The sequence below is a fragment of the Pinus tabuliformis genome, chromosome 4_2 (assembly GCF_031772625.1).
Source record: "Pinus tabuliformis cultivar Carrire ecotype Pingquan chromosome 4_2, CPIR1, whole genome shotgun sequence".
Lineage (NCBI taxonomy): Eukaryota > Viridiplantae > Streptophyta > Pinopsida > Pinales > Pinaceae > Pinus > Pinus tabuliformis.
In genome coordinates, this window is record NC_142304.1 from 678,663,522 (window position 1) to 678,671,380 (window position 7,859).

Genomic DNA, 7,859 nt, shown 5'->3' on the forward strand with positions numbered 1-7,859 from the left:
TGAAAATACCATCCTTTAAGAACTGGCCATTTAGCGATTGAAATGGAGTCCTTCATAGATGCCTTTAAACCAAAATTCGCTCCCACGCAAGAACACCGCATCATGCTAATAATGAAAAGTTGGTTTGGGGCAGGCAATGGATTTTTCTGAAAATAATACACCAGCCCATGGCAAACGCCTAGTTTATCTCAATCACAGGCTAAAACAACACCTGTCCCAGTTGCAATAATACTTATTTTATTTGAAAATCCGCAATCATATCATTAAAGTGTCAGTCCTTTATAAACATTGGCCATAGAGTCATCGTATTGTAACTCCAGGTCCATGAGGTTCTGAAGTCCAAATATCCATTTGGGTACCACAAATTTAGTCAGACTAACCGTTTCAAGGTGTTCCATGACTTCCAAGCAGAAGGATTCTTCCAAAGCTAGGTGCAGTACTATTACCGGTGGCATTGAGGAATACTGTAAGCTTCAATGTGAAACTGTAAATGATGTGGGTGGAACAGAAACAGAAACACCAAATGGTGCACTCCAAAGAGCCTTGTAACTCTCATTTCCTGCTATATTCAGGAAGCTCCTCTAAAGGTACGAGAATTGATCAAACTAGCTACTGTGATTGAAGGAACGTTAAGGTCATAACTAATTCCAACGTTTGAACTACATACAACACCGGTGTATTTGAGAAGAAGAGGTGCATATCCATTTATGGTACATAAGAACGCAATATAATATTCATAACCTGCATTGAAGATGAGTCTGGGATCCAAGGCAGCAGTTGGATTCACAAATCCACTTCCCATGTCAAAAGGTGTGGTCGAAATTGCATCGACATCTGGATTGCTGTAGGAGTGTTGTGCCATAATTAGTAACCCTTGATTGTCATTGAGTGATGCAGTGGGGGATAGTACAGAAGCAATGGCTGCTAGTTTAAATTTGGGGTATTTTTGTTTCATTAGAGCTGCCATTCCCGCTGTATGAGGTGCTACCATGCTTGTTCCCGAAAACATTGCAAAATTCTCGCCTTCAAATTCAGCTGAATCTGTGCCAAGAGAGTTTCAAGCAGCCCAGATGAGATTACCAGGATTTATTATATTTGGTTTCAGTATATCTGTTGCATCTAAAAGATTGTCGTGCGGATTGGGCCCCCTTGAAGAATAATACATGACCTTGGGTGCTTTCTTGTTGTAATCTGCTTTCAATCCTCCAGGGACTGTGGCAACTCCTCCAAAATTAACAATGTTGTTAAATTCATCTCTAGTTATGGAGTCACTGTAGTATTTCAGAAAAGTCTTAGAATCATCTGAAGAGGAAATGATCAATCCCGACATTGTCAAAGGGACTCGATTGAACAGAAACCCAACCACAAAAGGGTCTATGTAGAAGATGATGCCCACTGCACTCAAATTGTTAGCAGTCATAACTGCTTGTCTCACATAAGGTAGACAAAGGGAAAACCTTATTGTGTAGCTACAGATCAAGATGTTTCCTTCAACTAGATGTTGTTCCAATTCACTGGGATCTTAGCATTCATTGGCATACATATCATCAGTTCCATTATTTTCGGCATGAGTTGTAGCAACTAGACTGTACATATCATCATCATCTGTTCCAGGAGCATGTCCAACTCCTGAGATTGTGAGATTGTTGCCAAGAACTATAGAATTATTATAACTACGATCATTGAAAACAGCTCCCACTGTGAATATCCATGGGCTGAAGGACAAAATACTCTTTAGAGAAGGTCCATCATTTCCTGTAGCTTGAACGCCAAATATTCCAACTTTCACAGTGGACAACAAAGCCATGTCTATTGGGTTAAAGAAAGTCGCAATCCCAGAAGGTGGCCTATTAGGTATGATTGACAGAGACAGTATATCAACCCCATCTTGAGCTGCCATGAGAAGAATTGAGCTGAAAGAAATTGAGTTTTTGATGAATCAATGATGAATTTCATCCTTAGGGCTCTGTACACCGCACGCACTCCTAGTGCGTCGCGCCAGTGTTAATTTACACTGTGGAGGAGCACCCAATGCGCCGCGCATGCCCAATGCATCGCACCACTCAGCCTATGCGCTGCGCCGGCAAACTCCAGCACATTTTTTGCCCAGTTTACCTCTAATCACTGATTTTACTCGAGATTCATTTGTCTCCGCACTTATTTTTGAGTGCATACTCCTTATTTTCTTTTCCCGATCTGAACCACATGATCATTTTCACTAAATGCTCCCTCCATTTCTGTATTTGCAAGTGATGGGTCTTTCTATGTTTATGGAGGCCATTCATAGTTTCAATTTATGTCATATGGGTAATATCGAAGTTTTCTCTTTTTAGTGTCCTGCTTGATTAAAATTATGACTCTTATGTTGATGCTTTGCAGGGATAGGAGCCACTGAACCTAGCAAGATGGGCAGGGTTGCTTGAAGAACTATAAAATCTTATCGATCATGTATCAAACAAACTTAATAAATTCTTCTTCAAAACAGAGTTTTGAAGAAGAAATGTCCTTCAGCATTAATAGTAATGTGAATCTTCAAGTGAAACCTTATTGAAGCTCCCTTTGGCCTGTAGGCGTTATTTCACACGTCTTGAGACAAAATCTCTGGACTCAAGAATTAAAATGACTCTTTTTTACCAAAATGGCATTTGATGACTGCAAATGACGAGAAATGAACCTTGGTGAATTTGACTCTGACAGAGGACTGACAAGACTAAGTCTAACATTGGCTCCAATTGGGATGGAAGCTGCCACTTTGTGGAGGTGCCAAGAACAACAGATCTCTAGAAGAGCTAGACAGTGCCTTCGTCCATTGGGCTATGGAGTCCATTATTCCGACAAACCAACAAGAATCAATTTATTGACTAAAAACTTGACTCAAGCGGACTAAATGCAAACTGACATGACTGAAAAAAACTTGACTCTAAGAAACTAACTCAAAATGGCAAAGACCTGGACTTAAATCTTAAAGCTTGGTGGCAGTACATGGCCACTTGTGTTTCTTACAAGACAATATATCCTCAAACTATATCAAAATTCCAATGCAACCAATCAAGAAGATGGCTTCTTGACTGATTCTTCCTATCAGATCTTCTGGTCAACAGTGGATGTTTGTAACTGGGTCTCCAAAAAGATAATTTACCATGATCTCCTTCATCACTGAACACTACAATAATCACCTTCACTTCTGGTTGCAACAAACTTGCCAGAGGATCTTGAAAAACGTGAAGATTTTCCATTGCCACCTCCTGTTGAGAAAATGAGATGTCTTTTTCTCTTGCTTCTGATTTTTCTTCACAAATAAGAGCATGTTCCTGGTCTTCAAAAAATTCTGAACGAGTAGATGAGCAGATTTCCTCTTCAAAGAACATTTCAAAACACGAAACATATGAAGAAGAATCTGAAATGCGATCCGTAATGGTCAGGTCTTCGGTAGTGTAAACATCTTGCAGGCTATCTTCATATGATATGACAGCCAGATTCTCATTACATTCATTAGTCATAAGAAAAGAAACTTCAAATGTTTCATGAAACTCAAGCATGACCTTTCTGTCGTCTATCATAAATTCATCCAGAGAATCTTTTTCACCTACTTGAATGAAGATATCCTCTTACTGTTCATGGATTAACTGAATTACCTTGGTAGGAAGGCTGTGTTCTGATGAGATGAGGGCAGTTAGGCTTGTAACTCTATCTTCTTCATTTGAGGCAGCCTCAACAATGCAATTTTCTTCTATGAGATCCGAAACAACATGTTTTTCCTCATCACAATCCATCTCTCGATCTTGTTTATCATCATCATTTTCGCAGATTGGAACATCATTTTCCTATGTATCCTCATTTATTTCAACCAGATCTGAAATAGGACTTCTTTTTTCATCATTTTCAGTCATATGGAAATCTTTAACCTGCTGATTTTGATCCTGCTGCAAAGTTTCCTCTAAGAGTTCTATAGACTACTAAAATGGGTTTTCACACAGGCTTCCATGATCTCATCATCCGTAAAATTATCATCCTCATAGTATTTTTCAAGGCTTTCAATAAAAGTAGAAGCATGTTTGCAACAGTCATGAACTAGATTTAATGATGGATAAGAGTCTTTATATCTTTCAATGAACAGGGCATGAAAATCCTTTAGATAGTAAATACAAGCAGGCGGAAAACTTTCATACCAAGATTAGGCTTCACCTTCTGGAGTGGCCAGGAATATCTTCATTAAGCAATCTTCAGGAAAATCAACCTTCAACTTACGAATATGGATGTGAAATCAAACTAGATGTAAAGAAGCGTCCTTCTTACCATCATATTTAAATGTAGGCAAATTCCTTGACCAATCTACTTTCGAAATCTTATTTGGAAAGCCTAGAATGTGATCTCAGCTCATGGGAGCGTATCTTCTTGCAATCCGTTCCATTTTAAGAAATCTCAAAGCTACTGATCCCTTTGTCATGGAGTCACCATGAAACACCGGTTGCTAGATTCTTCAGTGAAAGGAGTCGCCAGGTGAATGATTTTTAGCCATCTTCTTATGTCTGATAGTTTTTCACCATCAACTATCAGCTCTGAACTTGAGATATGTACTAGGGCAGGACAATTTTCAAGCAAACCATTCTCGTCCCCGGCGGAGTCGCCACTATGTTAGCGCTCAAATCTGCCTCAGGCTAAACGAAGGCGAGGTTCAAGGCAACATCAAACCAAGCTTAGCCTCATAGCTAGCCCTACGAGGATAGGAGAGGGCTCTCTCCGGATCTATCTCGATGAAATGAGCAATAGGGTGCGAGATGACTTAAAATGGGAACTGATTTTAGGCTAGTAAATGAATTTGAATGAGGGATATTTGATTTAATGACTAAGTTGCTGGGTTGTATGGGACAAGGACAGCATGAGCAAAGATTTAACCAAAGGCATAGGATATTTCATAAGGTGAGATAAGCATGAGATTTTAGCAATCTAATTGAAATTAAATGGGGTGAAAAGACTGTTTAAGAAATCTGAAAAGGGCATTAATATATGAATGCTTTCCAGACAGAAGAAAACACATAAAGACTTAACACTTCCTGAAGGAAGAGAAATGACTAAATTCTACCTTTCTCACTTAAAAGTATTCAGCTAGAAATGATCATGAATGAACTGCAAAACATCACAAGATACATATGAAACAGAAAGGAAAAACACATGCCAAAACTCATACCGCAAGAATCTTATAAATCAGAGTTGCACCATTTAATTATTTCTCTGTCAAAACTATTCAGTGATAGTGTTGGGTTTTTTCTTCCCACACTTTTCTCAGAACTCAGAACCCTTTACACATAAATTTTCATACAATAAATAGACTCAGGAATGGGAAAACAGATCAATGAGAATAGGGGTTGTTTCACCTAAAATCATGAGAATAGGAAAAGTCTGCTCTAAAAAGGAGCATCATTACATTTTGTTTGTTGATGGCCAATTAAAAGACAGAATCTGGAGCGTGGACCCTTTGAATTGCAACTGTAGTTAAAAATAGACCATCGTTTCCTATCTTTCTGCTACGGTGAATCTTCACCTTACGTTGGCCCGTTGAATCAAAAACTAATTTTTCAATAAAAATGGTTTTCCACTAAAATTTGCCTTTAATGAACGCACCTAGCTGCAATTTGCTAAGCTCAACACGTGTCTCTATTTTGCAGAAATTACTTATATCACTAGTATGAGAGAGCTGGTCTAATGAAAGCATAACGATGATCACCCTGCACACCTCCACTCTGAACCAAAACACTATGAAGAGTATATAAATTGGCACACTTCTATCTGCATCTAGAGAGAGATATTTGCCATTGTCTCTGTCTATGTCAAGTGAAGTAGAAATTCATATTGATCATCTATCTTGACCATTGTGTCTGGCATGAAATCATATTCAACGCTTCAACCGAAGTTGTAGTATGGGAGGAAAACCAAGGAAAAGAACACCTTTTCTTGCCTTCTGAAGTCCATACTGCTCGGCATGATATTTGTTATCACCATCAAGGTTTTTCAACTTCAAGATACTTATCAAATGAAGCATAGACATCTCAGCAGCCTTTAACATCGAGCTGTATGTCGTAAAATTATTCCTTCCTTGTAGATTCATAATCCACATTTATGCACTCGGTGTAGTTCATATGATGTCCTTCAAATAGATGCTTTATTGTATCCTCAACAGATGTGCCCTTCACTTTATCTTCTAACTTCTTGCAGAGTACTTGGTTTAGCTGATATAGTGTGCCTCACAAGAAAGAGACCAGATGGCTAGCAAGGTGGTAGAATACATAGAATATACCTATGCATAAGATGGACAACCTGGTGTGGGACACTCCTCTGACTTGATAGACACATTGAGAACACCGAAGGAAGAAATAAGGAATTTCAAAGTAGACAATGACAACATCATGCAGGGACAATAGAAACAAGCTGAGGTGAATGCAATATTACTTCAGAGTTTTTTAGATTTGTAGCGATAGGGACCTCTTTGGATCATCTACGGACATGAGGAAAAAACTAATGGGGCATATTGTAGCAGGTCTCATAGTGGACATAGGTCAAATAGATCTGGCACCATCATGGATGGGAGGATGTTGGAAACTCCAGATAGGAGGGGTGACAGGTGCATATATTACTCTAGTTTTGGTTCTGATAGACATCATGATCATGATCATTATCATTCGCATAGGAGGAATGATAGCGGATAGTTTCCAGATGAGTTCAAGAAGGAAAAAACTCCTACCTTTGATGGAGAGTTGAAGAAATCGAAAGATGCGGAGGGTTGGTTGCTTGGCATGAGGAAATTCTTTAGATTGCATGATTACTCAGAAAGCATGAAAGTAAGGATAACACTTTTCAGTCTCAAAGGCAAAGCGGATATTTGGTGGAAGACGTGAAGAATGTCAAGGACATACATGAGGATGATTTGACTTGGTATGTATTTTAAAGGCTCTTCAAGAAGAATTAGTTGTCTCGGAGGTATTATGATGACATAGCTAAGGAGTTTTATGATTTGCAGATGGGTTCTATGACATATGAGGAGTATACTAGCATATTTTTTGAGTTGTTGAGATATGTGCATTAACTAAGAGAAGAGAATGCCAAGGTTGAGACATTCATTAGTGGATTTTGAGTAGCATATAGAGACTGGATTAAGTTAGATAAAGCTAGATCGTTGGAGGAGGCCATTCGAAACTTGAAATGTAATTATGAGCATTCAAAGCGCAAAGTTGAGGTGAAGCATGACTTGAAGAGAAACAAGAATGCTAAAGGAAAATGGACACTGAAGCGAGGAAGACCTCAAGATGCAAGTGGGAAAGATAGTGTAGTTCCTTACAAGGGATTCAATACAGTGGAGAAGGGACGTGGAGAGCAGCGGTGGTAGGGAACCATTACAGTGTTGTATATGTGATAAGGACCATCGTAAAAGGGATTGCCTACTGTATCAGAGTGGTGGTAGACCCCAGATCTAAAGTGATCAAGAGGTGCATACAATTGTTGATGTTATTCATAGCATTCGCCCAATTTATGGAGGTATGGACAATAGGTATGTAGATCATAAGGCATCAATCGTTGAGATGGATGGTAAGCTTAGTGATCAAGTTGTTTCTATTTTTATTTATCCTAGATCTTACTATAGTTATATTAATCTTGACCATGTAGATAAGTGTGGTTTGAGAAAATAAGGGCATATAGAATCTTGGTTGGTAATGAAAAATAAAATACCATTAGAAAAAATCACCTTATGAAAGTCCTAATTTCCAATGGCCACTCCATTTCATAAATCAACAAAGCTTAGTGTGGGGCTATGAACCCTAAAACTATATCTCTGTTCCGTAGGCTCTAATTTCACTTCCTTACAT

General features: G+C 38.7%; 1 pseudogene; it reads right to left on the minus strand.

The window, feature by feature from the left end:
• Positions 1 to 384: 384 nt before the first annotated feature.
• On the minus strand, positions 385 to 1,900 carry LOC149171248 (subtilisin-like protease SBT2.3 pseudogene; annotated as a pseudogene).
• Between the last annotated feature and the right edge of the window lie 5,959 nt (positions 1,901 to 7,859).